General features: G+C 43.7%; 3 long non-coding RNA genes across 3 annotated transcripts in view; 1 reads left to right on the top strand and 2 right to left on the bottom strand.

Moving 5' to 3' along the window:
• The window catches only part of LOC143260907 (uncharacterized), a 79,136-nt gene extending 76,064 nt beyond the window's left edge, over window positions 1-3,072 (bottom strand). Inside the window, exon 1 of the long non-coding RNA XR_013035188.1 lies at window positions 2,650-3,072. This is a non-coding gene — a long non-coding RNA (uncharacterized LOC143260907). The remainder of the gene's footprint in view (window positions 1-2,649) is intronic.
• The window catches only part of LOC143260906 (uncharacterized), a 45,280-nt gene extending 28,091 nt beyond the window's left edge, over window positions 1-17,189 (top strand). The window contains exon 2 of the long non-coding RNA XR_013035187.1: window positions 14,607-17,189. This is a non-coding gene — a long non-coding RNA (uncharacterized LOC143260906). The remainder of the gene's footprint in view (window positions 1-14,606) is intronic.
• LOC143260908 (uncharacterized) lies at window positions 3,138-5,600 on the bottom strand. Its single transcript, XR_013035189.1, has 3 exons — window positions 4,772-5,600; window positions 3,990-4,710; window positions 3,138-3,902 (listed from the first exon to the last, which is right to left on the bottom strand). It is a non-coding gene; the product is annotated as an uncharacterized LOC143260908 (long non-coding RNA).
• Window positions 17,190-20,350: the final 3,161 nt, after the last annotated feature.

The following is a 20,350-nucleotide window of genomic DNA, read 5'->3' as shown; positions in this document are numbered from 1 at the left end:
TTTTCTCGGCGAAGGACGTCGATGATTAATCGTTGAATCGAGGGCTATTTTTTTATCGAGCCGCGCACTCGATCGCGAAGACGATTGGCTGGTTAATACGGCGGCCACGCGACGGAAATCGGCGAGCAAGTTAAATTCGAGTCCGATCGAATTTTCGTTGACGGCGCCGAAAGGAGCCGCGAGATTACGTATCGATGCACGTTTCCGCGGAGACGAGGCTACGATTAACCCTGGTGTGTCTGAGATAATTTTCATTTCTAAGATCATTTTTGTAGTAATAAAGTTTAGATTTAAAATATTGTTAAGAGTGTAATTGCTGCACGAGTCGCGAAAGTCAATTTCGCATGCATAAAAAGCGCTTTGTTGTATAAAATGAAAATTCCATAAGTGAGAAAAATTCAAGTTGAATTGCAATAAATTCAAATTCAATTGCTATAAATTCAAGTTGAATTACAATCAATTCAAGTTCAATTGTTATAAATTCAAGTTGAATCGCACGCGCGATAAATACAAGTTAAATTGCAATAAATTCAAGTTGAATTGCACGTGCTACAATTCAAATTGAATTGCAATAAATTCAAGTTGAATAGCACGCGCTACAATTCAAACTGAGTTGCAATAAATTCAAGTTGAATTACATGCACGGTAAATTCAATTTGAATCGCAATAAATTCAAGTTGAATTGCACGCGTAATTATTTTAGATTTACGGTGAAAATAGCTTCGTGTGCAAATGGTTAACCCTTTGTACTCGAGACTTTGTAAGTCCGAGGCACCGTTAAGATTTGTTATATCACGTTCCAAGCTAATTTTTATATCAACAAAGATTAGATTTGAAATATTGTTTTAAGAGTATAATTGCTGTGCGAATCGCAAGAGTCAATTTCGCATACATAAAATGCGCTTTGTCGTGTAAAATGAAAATTCCATAAGTGAGAAAAATTCAAGTTGAATTGCACGCGCGGTAAATTCAAGTTGAATTTCAATAACTTCAAGTTGAATTGCCCGCGCGATAAGTTCAAGTTGAATTGCAATAAATTCAAGTTGAATCGCAATAAATTTAAGTTGAATTGCACGCACGATAAATTCAAGTTGAATTGCACGCGCGACAAATTCAAGTTGAATTGCAATAAATTCAAGTTGAATTGCACGCGCAATTATTTTAGTTTTACAGTGAAAATAGCTCCGTGTGCAAAGGGTTAACCCGCTCGCCGATTTACGGCTACGATTAGTGTTAAATTGCTGGTTTCGGTCGAAGATGACGTCATCGCTCGACGATTTCGACAACGGATCGAGGAGCTCGAGCTTCTCGCTGCTTGAGAAATGATGCGACGCCAATGAGCGCGCGCGACGACGTTCGTATTTATCAACTCTTTGCGCTCGAACGGCGAGTTTGAGACGCCGCTAAAATTTGCTACATAATATTTATATATATAATTAGCTATTGAATATAGAGGATGTCTCGAAATTATGATATTTCCGAAAAATGAGGAGTTCAATCTCTAATTTTCCGGAGGTACCATAATTTTCGGACACCCTGTATAATTAGCTGTATGTATTTAATAAATTCGTTTCTATTCAAAGAATTGTTAAAAGCGTAGTTTTTAGTTTTATAATTAAAAACTGCTACATAATATTTATATATATAATTAGCTATTGAATATACAGGGTGTCTCAAAATTATGATATTTCCGAAAAATGAGGAGTTCAATCTCTAATTTCCCGGAGGTACCATAATTTTCGGACACCCTGTATAATTAGCTGTATATATTTAACAAAATTTGTTTGTATTCAAAGAATTGTTAAAAGCGTAGTTATTGTACGAGCGCGATTATACTGACTTTCGTATGCGAACAATAGAAAAATAATACAACGTTGTAAGAAATAGAAATGTAGTCGTTGAAGTTAAAACAGCTTCGAGTGCAAAGGGTTAACACACGTTCGCCCGTTAATTTTGCCGCAGTCACTACAATTCGACGCATTTATGTTGATTTATTATTTAAGTTAAATTAATTTATTCACGTAAATCATAATTTAGATTGCCAGGTGGCTCGAACTTTGGTTAAACTGTTTGCTTCGTTGTTGGTTTCGACGAGAATTAATAGAACGAGAATCGATTTATTTTCTGTAATATAAAAAACGACGAATTTACGTCATTCGGCTGTTATTTGCGAAACGACGAATTTCTAATTTTTAATTTCAAAATTTTCTATCTAATCTAATTTAACTTCAAATTCGAGCGAATGTCGCGCGCGTCGCGCGATACGCGGACAGCGAGCTGCGAATAACGGAACTAGCGTTATACGATAAGTATAATAGTCTCCCCAATTGTCTCCCAAATCGAGTTCTAAAGAAAAACGTACAATTCGCGGGGAAAAGGAGGCACGATTATTCCGAGGCTAGCGGCTCGTTTTAATAATTGTTGCCAATCAAAATGAACCACAAGACTTGCAACAATCGTATCTCCTCTCCCCGAAATCGCCCATTTTAGTGCGGAATCCGAGCGTCGATTAGGGAGACATTACCGTAATTCGCGCGCTCGGAACGCTTTCCGTGTCCTCGACGGCACCGTTGCCATAATACCGAATCGAATGGCATTGCTAGCATCGAGCTATCGCCGTTGAAGCAGAAAAAATGCTCAGTCGATTACCTGAAATCGCGGCGGCCAGTCAGTGCTCCAGGCTGGCTCTTCCGGTTCGTCGAAGATCTTCCTCGCCTCGATCAGCATCTGGTGGATGGTTGATCAGTCTGGTGTCGGTCCCTGGGCGTTCACAGGCTGGACGACGCGTAAGAAGAGGCAGGAGTTGCTCGTCGGCCGATGCGACTTGGGGTGCGGATGACGGCGAGAGGGTTGGTGAGAAAAAAATTGTTGGAAGTTAGGTGCGGAAGCGCGTCGAACCGAATACGTGGTTGCCAGCGAGAGTTCGGCGCGCGACTGTGCTACTGGGGCCAACGCGGGCTACCATCAACCCTCTTATGGCTCCGTCCCTTGGCTCCAACCCCTCTTCGCACCCCTCTCTGTACGCGGCTCTCGGCGCTCCCACCCCGGCCTAGACGCTCCCACCACCGTAGCATGACATACTCCTCTGCTCCCCCCCCCCCCCCTCGCCCCATCGTTGCCTTCCCTCGCGCCCTTTTTCCGCGTCCGTGTTCCTCGCACTGCCGCCTTCTCCCTCGGTTCCACGGGTCCTCGGCTCTCCAACCCCCTTCTTCATCGACCTTTCTCCAGCGTCCACCTCTCCCGCGCAGCTTCATTACAACACCCTTTCCTACACAGCGCCGACTGTGTCGTCCTACTCTCTCGCCTCGCCTCTGGCCACTTGCTTGGTTACTCACCCCTGCGCGAACGCCGTCATCCCCCTGTCCCACCCCCCTGCCACCGCCGGGAGGAGGTCTCTTTCCTTCGACGTGTCCCTTTTGTTCCAGCTCTTTTTCACGTACCCGTTATGTCTATTTCTACGGCTGTGTGTCTCTCCGACTCGCTCCTCTATTTCGTCACCCGCTTCTTCACCCTTCTCGCATCGGTTCGCTCGATCTCCTCTCTTTCTCCCGCTCCACGTACTTTCTTCCTCTTTTTTCTATTTCGCCACGGGCTTCTCTCTTCTCTCCTCCGCCGCTGCTCCATCGTTGTCTCCCGTTCTATCCCTCGCTGCGTTTTTCCTTCAACCCCCATCCCGCTCGTCCTTCCTTCCCCTTCTCGCTGCTCTAACCGCCTTCCTTGCTCGCTACCCTCGCTCTCTCTCTCGCTCTCTCTCTCCGTCTCGATGTCTCTATTTCTTGCTCGCTTGCTTGTGCGAGAGCTCGTGCGCCCTTCTTCCGTCTCCCTCGTGCGAACAACCCCTTCCTCTGACCCCGTCGCGAAATCAGCAGCGACGGTGGAGCGGCGGTTAGAAGGTGCGCGCGCTGCAATTCAAAACTGCGGTTAGAAGGGGTCGTCGAAGATAAGGATGAGCCCTAAATACTGCGACACAGTGCTTAAAAGATACTCACACCCGTGTGAGCCGCGGCGCCTTCGAGTCTCTTCAGGGGGCGAAGCTCGTCGAGAGGAGAAGCTTCGCGTGCTCCTTTTTAGCGTCGCCGCGAATCCGTCGCGGACTTTTGTCCCACTCGGACACCCCCCCCCCCCCCGGCACAGCCAATAACCCCGTTTCGATGCGTGCCGCAGTTTAGAGCCACGGAAGCGGAGCTTGTTAATTTTTCAATCTCCGGGTAATGGGATTCGATCGTGGACCGGGCGGCAAGGCCGGACCGACGGAACCCGGGGATATACCGTCCTCGGACCCTTTCATTCAATTTCAACTTTCCGCGGGGGCCGCGTCGCGAATCTGTAACCGGTGCTGATTCGATGTAAAAGTACGCGGCCACGAGCCGCGGACGGCGGACGGCGGGGGTGGTCAACCGGCTCGGAATTACGTAATAATTCCGAGCCACCGGCAGTATTTAATAAAAACTCGAGCCTGACGGCGCAACTTGGTAATCGAGGATGTTCGCGGAGCTGCGAGCCAGCCTACGCGGCTTCTAAGTAGGCGATGCACCGCGTGGTTCAAAAAGTAATCGCAAGTCGCGGTACTTCGATGCGAAATGAAACTGAATTTGTTCTATGGAAAACATGAGCCTCGATTGGTTAAATATTTTTCATTTTGCTCGATGGCCTTTTGCTATCTTTATGGGAATTTCGTGATTCCGTGCTCTTTCTTCTTCTGGACTTTATCTGTAAAAAATAAACTCGATCAAGCGCGATTCGAGGCTGTCGTTATTATTGAAATTTTTACCGTTTAAAGAGCTTTGTGAACTTCGAGATAAATGATAATCCGATGGCGCAAGGTCGAGGCTGTATGGAGGATGCGACATCGCTTCCCAATCAAGCTCCAATAATTTTGTACGCGTTGCTGAAGATGCGCGAGGCCTCGCATCGTCGCGGTGGAACACGATTCCCTTGCGATTCGCAAATTCTGGCCTTTTCGCTTTGATCGCTTCCTCCAATTTCATAAGTTGTTGCCAGTGAACATCCGAGTTGATCGTTCGGTCGCTCGGAAGCAGCTCGAAATACGCAACACCCTTATAGTCCCGCCAAATCGACAGCATGATCTTTTTTCGATGCGATTCAGTTTCCATATGGTTCGCGCTGGTTCGTCGCGCTTCGATCATAACCTTTTTCGATTAATGTTATTGCAAACGATCCATTTTTCATCGCCGGTGATAATTCGTTTCGAAAAAGGGTCGATCGCGTTACGTTTGAAATGCGTGTCGCGAATACCGATTCGTTGCGTTCAGTGAATTTCTTTCGATTCACGCGGAATCCGAACATCGAGCTTCTTAACGAGTCCAAGACATCTTCGGAAGGTCGATCGGAACGTTGGTCATCTTTCAGTGAAAAATCTTCGGAACGAAATTCTTTGAACCAATTCTGACGCGCGCGTTCTGTTAAGCGATCGACGCCATAAACTTCGCGCATCTCTTTGGGAGCCCCCGACCGCTTTCTTGCCTTCATGAAAATAAGAAAGTAAAATTAGTCGAAAATGTTCATTTTTGCACTCTGTGTTAAAATCGACAGCAAACTATCAGTTGTAAACAAAACTACGCTTTCTGTTGTAACCTAAACGTGTCAACTACCAAAGCTGAGGACAAACAAAATTATAACCTTAATAAAAGAACGACAATGCAAACATAACTCTATCTATTGGTGCGAACCGAAATTACTTTCTTGCCAACCCAATGTCTCAATCTGTATTTCACAAACTAGGTTATTTCGTCGATACAAAGTAAACAGTAGCATGAAACGCGATCGCGTTCGACGGAAATAACTTATTCAAATGAATCTTGCTCAATACAGTAATCTCTCCTAATACAATGAATCAGAAATAAGATTCCACATTACAACTTTAACAAAAGAATAACAATGGAAACATAACGCTATCTATTGCTGCGAACCGAAATTACTTTCTTACCAACCCAATACAATGAATGAGAAATAAGATTCCATATTATAACCTTAACGAAAGAACGACAATGCAAGCATAACGCTGCCTATTGGCACAAACCGAAATTACTTCTTGCCAACCCAATACAATAAATCGGAAATAATATTCCACATTATAACCTTAACAAAAGAATGACAAAGCAAATGCTGCCTATTGGCGCAAACCGAAATTACTTTCTTGCCAACCCAATACAATAAATCAGAATTAATATTCCACATTATAACCTTAACAAAAGAATGACAATGCAAACGCTGCTTATTGGCGCAAACCGAAATTACTTTCTTGCCAACCCAATGCAATAAATCAGAAATAATATTCCGCATTATAACCTTAACAAAAGAACGACGATGCAAGTATAACGCTATCTATTAGCGCAAACCGAAATTACTTTCTTGCTAACCCAATATTTTCCGAGCTCTCGATCTACGATGCTTATCTTCGTTGTTCTATGGTTTAGCTTGCCACAGGGAGAACTCGATTTCGTTACGTTAAACCGGGTTTAATGCAAAGCTTAAATTCCGGAGAATTTTGTGCTTACACCTCCCCCGATTAATTCTTCCCACTGTGCTTTCTGATGCTGTGTTTTCCTGTTTATGTACACCGTACCCGGGGGTAATCGGCGACGACGAATCTGTCGGCGGCTCCTCGGTCTCGCCGAAGAATTTTCAGTAACAAAGAGAACGGATGGCTTTTCGCTGCAAAAACTTATCGACGTGTGACGCGCGCGCGCGTGTCACGGCGTGACACGTGTATAAATAAAGATCGGCTAAGCCTTGTCCTGTCCTGTAATTACCATGGAACTAAGCTGGGTATTCTGCGGATCGGTGATCCTTCGTCCTGGGCGCGGCAACGCCGCTGTAGGATCTCCGCTCGGCTAAAACCAATTTGGAATTAATGTAACGTCCTGCGAAATTAACGTCATGTCCGTCGGAGGATCCCGCAGCCCTTGATCTTTGACAGAACGTTCTTTAAAAAGTCTCTCTCAATTTGCTGGCAGATTCTGTGCTCCAGATTAAAACCGCGTGTAACGTTCGGAATTTAATTCTCTCTCGTCTCGGAATCGAAACGTTTCTCTCCTGAAACGAAAGGCTACCGTTTGATAAATTATTATCGGCGTAATTTAGAAATTGTAAGATGTGCAATAGAGTACTTAACCTTTTATATATAATATAATTTATACTTATATATATATATAATTATTATATATATTATAATTTAGTCACTATTATACGTTTTATTGTATTAAAATCACAGTCGAACCTCGGTTATGCGAATTCAACAAGGAAACATAAAGCTCCTTAGTTACGGCGCAAGCTTAAGTCTCTGTTGATTTATACATTAAACAGTTTTGCCTGTAGATCGCCTTAGATGATTTATTTACGGAACAACGTGTTCGAACGACAAGTAGTTCAGAGGTTATGTCGTATTCTTTTAACGAAGCAGCTATTGTATTATCAAATGGACTATTATTATTATTATATGGACGTTATTATTATTCGACACTCAAACGTCGGAATTTTGCACAGAGATATAATTATGCATACTTGGCACAAGTTATAATTTCGTCGAGCAATTTTTGCGATATAGAGGGTGTCCCGAAATTATGGCGTTTCCGAGAAATGAGGGATTCCTGAGGTGATTTGAAGCAACTTTTTCCTTAGCGAAAATGTTCTGCGAGGCTTTGTTTACGAGTTATTAACGAAAAACGCTGACCAATAAGAGGCGAGTTCACTCGGCGCTAGGCGACCGGGTCAACCAGCGGAACCGAGCTCTGCGCTCCTCGCTTCTCATTGGTCACTATTGTTTCGTTAATAACTCGTAAACGAAGCCGCGGAAAAAATTTTTGTGAAGGAAAAAGCTACTTCAAATAACCTCAGGAACCTCTCCCGGAGGTTTTTTCCGGAAGTACCATAATTTTAGGACATCCTGTATAACGCGCAGTGTTTTCTTGTATTTATATATATAGATTATATAAAATGAATATACAGGGTGTCCAAAAGTTATGGTACTTCCTGGAAATGAGGGGTTCACGAGGCGATTTGAAGCAACTTTTTCTTTAACGAAAATGTTCTACGAGAATTCCTACGGTAATTCGAAGTAACCTTTTCCTTTACAAAAATTTTCTTCGACACATCGTTCACGAGTTATTAATGAAAAACAGTGACCAATGAGAGGCGAGCTCGCCTAGCGGTGCGAGGGAGTCGAGCCAATCGGCGGAACTAGGCTTCGCGCGCTCGTTGGCTCGGTCGGCCGCGCGCCAACCGAACTCGCCTCTCATTGGTCACTGTTGTTTCGTTAATAACTCGCAAACGAAGCCGCGGATCGCAATTTCGCTAAGGAAAAAGTTGCTTCAAATAACCTCAGGAATCTCTCATTTTTCCGGAAGTATCATAATTTTTTGACACTCTGTATTATTCACGGTATAGAGACAGCTCTTCCACAGACCATAAGCAAAAATATGAAAATTAAAAATAATTGTCGAAAACTAGAAAAGTCGAGTAACAATTTATACTTATACTTATACTTATACTTATACTTATACTTATACTTATACTTATATTTACATTTATATTTATATTTATATTTATCGTCCAATTATTAAAGACTCATTCGTTTATAGCGAAGAGCCGACAATAAATAAAGTATTACTCGAAAAAAACAACGTATCACTACAATCGTCGTCTTCCGTTCGATTTTTCCCGAAACCTCCGGCGCGCAATTATTTCAGAAAACATTTCTCTGAGATAATTTCTCCTCGCCGTCGACAGCACGCCCGAAGTTATCGAAGGATTAGCGATTCCCGTACACTCGAGGAACTTTAAAAGGCTTCACCGTTCGAATATTCCCACCGATCTATAAATGGCCACTGACTTGGCTGTTCTTAACGCCATTAGAACATCGTTCTAATTATAGTCGCGTTCCGCTGAACAGAACATCGCGTCGCAACGCGTTACAACGCACCGGCAGATCGTTCGAAGAATTCTAGAATAATTTCGTGCCGCGTGAATACGACGGCGCGCGGAGATCGGCGAGGCGGTAAAAGAGCGATCAGACCGGCTACTTTGCCCCGGCGCGGTTGATCCTGCTAACGAATGCGAATCACGTCACTGGGTCCGATTTACCGTGCAGCGACGACGGCGGCCGGCCGCCGCTCCGTCGCTCGTAGGGCACGGGGATTACCTCTTGCGAGATTAGATGGCGGCCTCGCGGTGTCGTTAAACAAAAGACGACATCGGGAACAATAAGTGCTTTGCTACTTCACGTACGTGGCCTGGACGCCAAACACACGTTCGCCCGGCTCGTTCCATCTCTTCTCGTTAGCCTCGGCTCGGACGGCGTATTTCACGTGTCACCGGCCAGATGATACACCTATCCTCGTGCACAAATTAATAATCCCGGTCGGCGGCCGCTCCGATGATTTATCTCGCTTCCGGCGAAGTATGCGCGCCGCTCGAAAGAAATGTGAAAAATCGTGCGAGCCGATATACACAATACGCGGACCTCGTCCTGATAACGGAAGCTCGAAGTTTCGGGTTTGAAGATGATGTTTTATGGGTGCGTGAAATTATATATATATGGAGTATATTGTGCGATTCGAAGCGCTGTCTTTTTCGGTACTTCGAGGAGAAACATAACCTCTTAGCGGTGGACGCCGTGTATACGCGTCGTAGGGAAACGGCGATTTTACATGTTGCAACAAAAATATTTCTACTGCGATTCACGTTATATTTGTAATTACGTTAAATACGTTAGATTAACGTATTCACAAATTTCGCAGATTTTAGAATGATTCTACAGGGTTTCTCGAAAATATCTCGTAATCCGGAAATGAAGGGTTCCTGAGATCATTTGGAGCAACTTTCTCCTTAGCGAGAATGCGATCCGCGGCTTCGTTCACGAGTTATCAACGAAAATCGGTGACCAATGAGAGGCGAGATCTGCTGGCGCGAGACGGCCGAGCCAATTCTTATTGGTTGGCGTTCTTCATTAATAACTCGTAAACGAAGCCGCGGTTTGCATTTTCCCTAAGGAAAAAGTTACTTCGAATAACTTAAGGAATCCACCATTTCCGAATTGCGAGACATTTTTGGGACACCCTGTAGAATGGAAAGCTTGTCGAAAGAAACTGCACGCGGTGTGATCGATAAAACGCGTGCAAAATTGATCTCGAAAATAGATCGACGCAGCTAAATGGTTAATGTAGAAAAAAACGAAAGGGCACGTTTTACCTGGTTGATCCGTTAACGCGCAAATATTTGCGTGTACGCGTCGTTCGAAACTAATAATCAATTTTCTGAATTATTTGCACGATTGCCGCGAGAAAATAACTCGTGGTAGAAGCTGTCGTGCGAAGTTGTCGTGTACAAAAAGTGGAACATCGATCCGCGATTAATAAAGTTTATGCCGTTTAAAATTATCCTTTGTTCCGGATTCGGGGATTAATTGAATCTTGAATCGACGGACTCCGGTTAGAATTTAGTGAAATTCCAAAGATGAAAGGCAAACTAAATTTGTTTCTATATTAACCTAAACGTGTCAACTACCAAAGCTGAAGACCGTCGCTTCGTTCACGAGTTGTCAACGAAACAACACTGACCAATGACAGGCGAGCTCGCCTAGCGCTTTGCGGCCGAGCTAATGAGCGCGCGAAGCCCCCGGTTCCGCTCATTGGCTCGGCCGCCTTGCGCCAGCATATGTCACCTATCATTGGTCACTCTTTTTTCTTAATAACTCGTAAACAAAGCCGTGGATTGCATTTTCGCCAAGGACAAACTTACTTCGTATTACCTCCGGAACCTACTATTCTCGGATTGCGAGACATTTATATGTCTATATATTTTATAGACTATATATTTTACAATAAAGTTTGGCGTAACGTACGAATCAAGAATTTCGCTGGCGGGTTGCAATCCGTGATATTCGACCTAGTTTCGGGTCCGACGTCGAGCTGCAACAGTTTCACGGGCCAGCTGAATGCGGATCGCCGATATGTTTTTATCGATCAACAGCCGAATCGATGCTACGGCCAGCTTTAATCTGGTTGCTTTTTTTTAAAATCGCGTACGCTCGTACGAACGAAAATGAAAACGATGGAACACAGAATTGCTGGATAAGCGAAACAACGGGAAATAATTATCGGCTTGGCGAGATACTAATTTCGGTTTGAACCAGTAGAGAGCGTTATGTTTGTGAATTCTTTCTTCCGTTGAGGTTATAATTTTTCTGTCTTCAGATTTGGACACGTTTAGGTTACTGTAGAAATGTACCAATGTTTTTTCGTTCAGCAGATTTATTTTCTCTTCGATTATATAACACTTGCTGTTTCAGAGCTGACCTCGTGACTATGCAAAGTTAAACTTGTGTTAACCGAACCTTGCGTTGTTCTATAACCTTGAAATCGCCAACAATTATTTCACCGGAAATGTTTGCATCGACGCGATTTCAGCGACACCGTAATTCACACCGACATTGTTTATATACCGATACGTTGAAATCACCGATAAATGTTTACGTCAATTCTCGTTTCACCGCAAATGTTATTATCGACACTTAGAACTTTCGGCAGTGTACCAAGTACACGTTCGAACGTCGTATCGTACACACTCATTATTAGCTCTATGTTTTACGTATTATTTACGGTAAGAGAAATGGATTTATCAACGTAAGGTCACGGCACCGAGAATGAAGGACGATCGTTGTGAACAGCACTGAACGTTCAGATTCTTCTTTGATAATTCCTACGAAAGGTTTTCCATTCCAAGTATTCGGCATTTCGTCGGACAAATTAAGTGCGTCAATATTTTTTGGCTCGGCAGATTTATCTTTTCGTCGTTTATATAACACTTGCTGTTGCAAAGCTGTGGTTCAACAATTTTCTCGGCCTCTACAGTCGCATTTCTGACAATCTTGCAGGATCTCTTGTCAGTAGCCAGTTCGTTTATTCGATTGCAAACTGTAATAATTCGAGGACGTGCTGTTTCCGGTACATGATCATGTTTTGCAGTGTCACGAGAACGAATAATGTGTTTTCCATTTACAAATACTGTACTCACTTTTTCTCCGCACTCGCAACTGTTTCCACTCTTGACACTTTCTTCGCACACCCGGTAGAACGGATTGCCTCTATTTCTGCATTTCATATACACGAAGCGTCGATAATAACATTTGCCGGCGATTTCAGCGCGTCAATACGTAAACAATGTCCGTGAAATGCGATGTCGCTGAAATCGCGTCGATGGAAACATTGTAAATATTGTGTTGGCAAAAAAGTAATTTCGATTCGCACTAACAGATAGCGTTACGTTTGCATCGTCGTTCTTTCGTTAAGGTTACAATTTTTCTGTCTTCAGCTTTGGTAGTTGACACGTTTAGGTTAATATAGAAACAAATTTAGTTTGCCTTCCATCTTTGGAATTTCACTCAATTCTAACCGGGGTCCATCGATTCAAGATTCAATTGATGCCCGAATCCGGAACAAAGGATAATTTTAGACCGTATAAACTTTATTAATCGCGGAACGATGTTCCACTTTTTGTACACGACAACTTCGCACGACAGCTTCTACCACGAGTTATTTTCCCGCGGCAATCGTGCAAATAGTTCAGAAAATTGATCATTAGTCTCGAACGACGCGTACGCACAAATATTTGAGCGTTAACGGATCAACCAGGTAAAACGTACCCTTTCGTTTTTTTCTACATCAACGATTTAGCTGCGTCGATCTATTTTTGAGATCAATTTCGCACGCGTTTTGTCGATCACACCGCGTGCAGTTTCTTTCGACAAGCTTTTCATTCTACAGGGTGTCCCAGAAATGTCTCGCAATCCGGAAATGGTGGATTCCTTAGGTTATTCGAAGTAACTTTTTCCTTAGCGAAAATGCAAACCGCGCGAAGCCCAGCTCCACTCATTGGCTGGGCCGTCTCGCGCCAGCAGATCTCGCCTCTCATTGGTCACCAATTTTCGTTGATAACTCGTAAACGAAGCCGTGGTTTGCATTCTCGCTAAGGAGAAAGTTGCTCCAAATGATCTCAGGAACCCTCCATTTCCGGATTACGAGACATTTTTGAGACACCCTGTAGAATCATTCTAAAATCTGCGAAATTTGTGAATACGTTAATCTATCGTATTTAACGTATTACAAATATAACCTGAATCGCAGTAGAAATATTTTTGTTGCAACATGTAAAATCGCCGTTTCCCTACGTCGCGTATACACGGCGTCTACCGCTAAGAGGTTATGTTTCTCCTCAAAGTACCGAAAAACACAGCGCTTCGAATCGCAAGATACACCATATAATTTCTCGTATCCATAAAACATCATCCTTAAACCCGAAACTTCGAGCTTCCGTTATCTGGACGAGGTCCGCGTATTGTATATCGGGTCGCACGATTTTTATGGGGTGTCCCAAAAATGTCTCGCAATCCGAAAATGGTGGATTCTTAGGTTTTTCGAAGTAACTTTTTCCTTAGCGAAAATGCAAACCGCGGCTTCGTTTACGAGTTATTATTGAAGAACACCAACCAATAAGAAGCGAGCTCTGCCGACGCGAGTCGGCCGAACCAAAGAGCGCGCGCGAAGCCCAGCTCCGCTCATTGGCTTGGCCGTCTCGCACCAGCAGATCTCGCCTCTCATTGGTCACTGATTTTCGTCGATAACTCGTGAACGAAGCCGCGGATCGCATTTTCGCTAAGGAAAAAGTTACTTCGAACGATCCTAGGAACTTCTCATTTCCGATTTACGTGACATTTCTGGGACACCCTGTACCTAACCTACGCGATACAATATATCGAAATTACCGTTGGAACAAGTGGAACGTTGTTCGCGTCTGCGGTAAGGGAAGAAGAGGGGAAAGTCTCGTCGGTCTCCGTCGGACGAATTGCGACGTGAATAGGAATCGTCTGAGGAAGAATGTTTAACGAGATACGTCAGAGAATCATGAACGTCAAACAACCACGGATTCCGAACGGTGAGCGAGCGCGAGCGCGCGGCTTCCTCGCTCTCGAAACGAAGCCAGTCCGTGGAAACGCAAGCAACCGGCTGGCTGGCTGGCATCCTATTTCGCATTAGGTAGCTATTGTTTCGACAGCGATTGTTTGTTACAACGGCGCAAGGATAGGTTGCCGGTGGGGGAGGGGGCGTAGAGAGGAGCCGAGCCGCGCGGAGCGAGGGACGGAGTAAAACAGGTTTTAAATATTCACCAATATTCTCGCTCGCTCTTGCTCAGCCGCGGGGCGGGGAGGGGAGAGGTGTTAGCGGCGGTGGTCGGCGAGGGGAGGGGAGGCGGTCGTCGTCGGCTGGCTCTTCTTCGTCCCGCGAAATTGAAAAACATCGATCCGCCGTCGTTTTCTTTCCGGGGGGAACGCGAGGCGGCCGATTATGCTCTTGTTCTCCGAGATCGTAGGGAGGGAGGGAGGGTAGGACGCGCAGCCGTTTCGCGAAACTATAATTGGAACAACGTATAATTAGTTCGACACACGAATTTCAATTAAAGTTCCGTCTAACGGCCCCCGTTCGATCCCTGGGCTGGGGAGGGGATCACTTTTCGGGAGACGAATCGGGGTTACGAGATGCGCCGCGGAGTGTCGGGGATCTATTTAATTTAGTTTTAATTTAATTCCCCAGGAAACGCGCGGCGCCCGTTACGGAAGTTGCCGCGAGCCGACTCTGCCCGACTTCTCGTCCCGCCTCGCCGATCCGTCTTCACGGAAGACAGAAAAACGAAAACGGCGCCCGGCGGATGGTTTATCGACACGAAGAGGACAAGACGGCAGCGGCGAGTCGCCCGGGAATGGAGATTAACAGCGGGATGAAATTAGGAATAGAAGAAGAAAAAGGCGTGTTCGGCCGGACACCGTTAGCCCGGCGCCGCTGGCCGGTGGCCGCGCGCGCGCGCGGGTGGGAGGGGGTTCGGCCTCCGTGTCAGAGTGAGAGAGAGAGAGAGAGAGAGAGAGACTCGGCTGCCGGGTTCAACCCTTGCCGATAAACCGACACGTAGCCCGAACTCTTTCCCTCGCCGGTGGACGCGCGGTTTACTCGCGGTTCACTTGTCATCGGTAAAGATACAAAGATAATTGGTCATTGGGGTATGCCGTCGCACGGGACTGAGCGAGACGGACGAAGCCAAGTACTTTGAAGAGGCCGGCCACTTTGAACGGATTTGCTTTGGCCGTTGTTTCGGGCTGGTATATTTTAGTTTAGATCAAAAGACTTGTCCGCCACTGGTCAATTCAGCCGTATCTAAGCCGCTCGGCTCCTCTCCGTCACGCTCTCGTCATCGGTCGCGCGCTGCGACGCGACACCCTGTGTCTATTTATCTCTAAATACGTTCCTCTGAAACCGCGGTTGCGTCACCGCGTCCCGCCGCGTCGAGCCTCGAATTCTGTTGCATATATGAATATGCATTCCGCCGTCTCTGCCATCCGCCCTCTTTGACGCATCTCGCGGCCATAATATATATACGTGCTCGGACGTAAGCCGTGAAAGGGAACGAAATTGGAATTAAACGAACTTATTTGGCCGGTTTACGAGCTCTTTCTTGCCGCGCCGCGAAGCTAACAGGCACGTGTGCCCGGATAACGCGCCGGCATTTGTCTCGGCCTCGTTGTTCCGCCGTCTGGAAGAGGTGGTAGCCAAAGCGGGGCCACCGAACGAACCGTTTATCGTCGATTCGACCGGCTCGGCGATCGTTCCTTCTCGCGTCTAAGGCTCGATTTTCAAGAATAATCCTGCGGCTCGTGCGTCGGTCAGAACTTGCGGTATCGAATGTAACGAGGGGTAGGGAAGATCCCGGTGCAAGAGCGAGAAAGAGGCGGAAACCGGGTGGAAATGGCGGCGCGTATCACGGCGACGTCCCGGGGGGGGGGGGTAGGCTGAAGGGCGGAGGGCGGAGAACCGCCGCCGAGGCTAGGACAGACATGCATGGCTCGCAGATTTGCATGTCAATGGCAAGTAATATAAATTACACGTAATTACCTTGCCGTTCGAGAGAGTCGTGAATTTTATTCCGCTCCATTTCGAGGAGCGGTCGCTTCGAACGGTTCGCTTCGAAGATCGCGCGACCCGCGCGCGCGCGCCGTTTCTTTCGGCCGGTTCTTTTGATGTTACCCCTAAATTCTCGGAAATTTGCGAAGGGTCCTTTGCGAAAATCTTTTGCGTTGAAAAATGTGCGGAGAACGCGGGAAAATTGTCGTTCCCCTTCGTTAACCCCTTGCCGTACTTTGACTAGTCTGACACGTGACAGAGATTTCTAATTAATAACCTGTTAAATACGATCGCTGTTCCGTTCTCTTCGGCGCGCGCGCGCGCGTGAATAAAATTGTGATTTCTTGTTATATCGGTATTTAAATACGTAAGTAAATGTAGACACGCAACATGTACAGGGTGTCTCAGTAACTCTGTTACACAGCGATATATCCATTATCGTTAATGATACGCGGAAATGCTTGAGGAACAAATTGTTTGGTTCGAGGGGACACATGTTGTGGCAAAAATCACTTTTTTGTAAAGGTCATATTTTTTGAAATTTCAAGGTCATCGATGATCAAGACGAATCTAATAACTCATAATACCATGACCTTCGTGTGACCTTAGGTCCCAATTCCTGTGGCCTGTCCCAATTTTCGTGCCACCGAGCTAATACTAGATTTACGGAGACCGAAAAACAGCTGTTTTATATTAATTTATAAAAGTAGCAATAAGACATGACAATTCTGATTTTGAGCAAGCCTTATTGTAACATTCGCTTAGCCAAATTGTAAAAAAGTTATTCCGTTTTAAAAGGCGTACGAATACTTTCCACGCCGACTGTATTTGGAAAATAACAGCAAGTACGTTAAACGTTGAACATAATTCCACGGTTTAATATTTTATTGATGTAGACTTTGTGAAATATTATTGTTATACTTATTATTGTACTTATTATTATTTTTTTTATTATTATACTTATTATTGTTGTTATATTGTTATATTGTTATTATTATTATACTTTTGTATAATCTTGATATAATTAATATTATATAGACTTTGTGAAATAGTATTACTATACTTAATATAAAAGTATAATAATAATATAATATATATAATATTATTATATATTATTATATATATTATACTATTATTATTATACTTATTATTATTTTATTATAGTTATTATTATATATTTATTAATATTATTATATATTATTATATATTATACTATTATTATTATACTTTTGTATAACCTTGAAAGTGCCACAATTACCCGCGCTCCGGCGCAATCGAGAACATCACATCCGCGCGCGGAAGGGTTGAAATCCTGACGCTTCGTCGATCAACGGAAAATCCGTGGCCGGCCGACGAACAATCGGTCAGCATTACTGTTACATAACGGACGGATTTACAATTCTAATCAACGAGAGACAAGTTTCAGCGCCGCGCCGGTGGCTATAAGAAAGTTTTTCAACGACTTAAACCGTCCAATTATTGTCCGCGCTTTCCAAGTCTAATAATAAACATCGGGCACGATAACGAACCCCATTCCAGACGCCAGCAAGCAAGCCATGGCGGTCGAGCGTCTTCCGCCAGTAACGTATCTAGAATACGTGCTTCTACGTTCCCGCGAAGTCTGCTACCGGAGCATTGGCGTGGAACTTACAGTATTACATTTCCAAACGCTGTCGCTTTCAAGACAGCTCGTCGACTTGCTTCGTCGCTTCGGGATTACAGGGGCCAGTTTAGCTGTTACGACCGCGTCGCGCTAATTTTTCTTAACGGGAATTATGGGAAAGCCAATTTCAAAAGGGGAATACAAAGCGCAATCCGTCGATGAAAATTTTCAAATTGTCAAATACGCGATTTGGATTATAATGCGATACTATAATCGATACGACGGAACCTTGATCGAGGAGATCTACCCTTGTTAGGGGTTGCGTTGCGTTCCGTTTACGTAAACTAGTCGTTCTTTAAACTAGCGTTTACAATGAAAAATAGAAGCCCGGAATTCTGATTGAAGTGTCAAAAATGTGGGCGATTTATTAATCGTAAAATATATCGTAATATAAAGTATGTAATATAATTTATAAATTTATAAATTATAATATTATAATATTGAATAATAATAATAATATTAATGTATTAATAATATTAACATATTAATAATATATAGTAATAATAATATTATAATATTATATAAATTATAATATAAATTACAATTATATAAATTATATACTAATATTAATATTAATTATTATTGTGTTGATATTCCAGCAAGAGAAGAATTTGCAATAATTAATTTCTGCTTAGAAATGCATAAATATTTCACTTCGACAATTTGTTAATCGAATCATTGAACTCATAAAAATAAAAATGTTTCCTTGCATCCATCGTGATTTGCATTGCGACGCTTATTTATCGAAGAACTATGTTCAAGTACAGTGACTCGCGTTCATTAAAACAACTTTTACAAAAATTAGTGAGCCGTCATTTTTTATTTATTTATTTACTGATAAACGGTCATAGGCCCTTGTAGTACATAGAATTTATAAGAAAGAACTATAGTAATTCATATATAATATATATAACGTATAATTTAATATATAATTTATAATATATAAATAATATATAATTTAACATATAATTTATAATATACAAATAATATATAATTTAACATATAATTTATAATAAAGAAATAACATACAATTCATAATATACAAACAATATATAATTTAACACATAATTCATAATATACAAATAACATATAATTTAACGCATAATTCATAATACACAAATAACATATAATTTAACATATAATTTAGTGTCAACGCGAGTCACTCGGTATCATACGATAAAGGGTTAATCGTGATTCTCGGTGCCCCCCTGGTCCCACAATTGCAGCGAACACGATCTAGGCGCCGGGAAACATGCCCCACCCCGGCAAAAACACTCGACGCTCCTTTTCGCGATTCCATATATCGTCACCAGCCCGTTTGCGAGGCGGCGATAACATCGTGGCGTTTAATCTTTCAAGTTTTTTCCTCGAAATGCTTCGCGGAAGTTTTCCAGTTTGCCGAGACAGGAAAACGGGTAAGGGACGGCGGCGGTGGGGGGAATGGGCAAAAAAGGGGGTGGACGTAGAAGTAAGCTGAGCGGCCGCTAACTTCGACGCCCCAGCTCTTTTTAATGTTTATGCTTTCGAGGCGCTTAACGCGGCCCATGAATATGGCTACTACCAGGCGCACCAGCCGCCGCTCTTCCCCGTATCCGAAGTTTTACTTGCCACGGGCCGACTGAGATAATTAGAGAAATATCGCTTAATAAAATTCGCCCCCCCCCCCCACCGGGTTGGAGCACCGAACGCCTGCACTCCGCACCTGATCTGCCCCCCCCCCCCTCCGCTCTCCCGTGCCCGCTGGTCTCTGCTCGGCCTCGCGAGGGTTTACGCTGAAAACATGTACACCAAGCACAATCGAAACTTCGCTAAGTGTCTGCCAACGGCTCGGCTTAACCTTCTCCCCGGTTACCATCTCCGGGCGTGGAACACTTGTAATTACGCGGAACTCGGAAGTTTCTCTCACTTTGATTTCAATCTGGCCTTCGCGCTGCTACGCGTAAGGCGTCATTTAGCAACTTCCGAACGAATAATCCATTCTCGCGAGATTATCATCCGCCGCGCCGCGGACCGTCGGTTTCCTAACCTTTTGGCGGATACCACGCGGCCAGTCGCAATAGTCCATCGATTAGAGACACGTTCACGCCTTGTCACACGGCGCACCGAAACAACTTAAGGGCTTTAAGTGGGCCATCTAGCAACGCACGGTAGAACTTCGCTTAATTCTTGATCCTTCGTTGTCGAAGCTATTTTAACCCTCTGCAATCGAAGCCGTTTTAATTGTGAATCTAAATTAACTTTTTTGACTTATAATATTTCCATTTTATATAATAAAGTTAATTTCATGCATATCAAATTGAGTCTTGTGACTCGTACAACAGTTAGACTTTTAACAATCTTTTATATCTAAGCTTTGATAATGTAAAAATTATTTTGGGACGTGGTGTAACAATTTTTTAGTAGTGCCTCAGAGTCACCACTCGAGTGCAAAGGGTTAATTCTTGATCCTTCGCAGTCGAAGCTATTTTAACCGTCTGCACTCGAAGCCATTTTAATTGTGAATCTAAATTAACTTTTCTGACTTATAATATTTCCATTTTATATAATAAAGTTAATTTCATGCACATGAAATTGAATCTTGTGACTCATGCAACAGTTAGACTTTTAAGAATCTTTTATATCTAAGCTTTGATAATGTAAAAATTATTTTGGCACGTGGTGTAACAATTTTAGTGGTGCGTCAGAGTCACCACTTGAGTGCAAAGGGTTAATTCGAAATCCA

Source organism: Megalopta genalis, unplaced genomic scaffold, assembly GCF_051020955.1.
Source record: "Megalopta genalis isolate 19385.01 unplaced genomic scaffold, iyMegGena1_principal scaffold0023, whole genome shotgun sequence".
In the NCBI taxonomy this organism is placed as follows: Eukaryota; Metazoa; Arthropoda; class Insecta; order Hymenoptera; family Halictidae; genus Megalopta; species Megalopta genalis.
The sequence above is the reverse complement of the archived record's forward strand: the minus strand, read 5'-3'. Positions and strand labels throughout refer to the sequence as shown.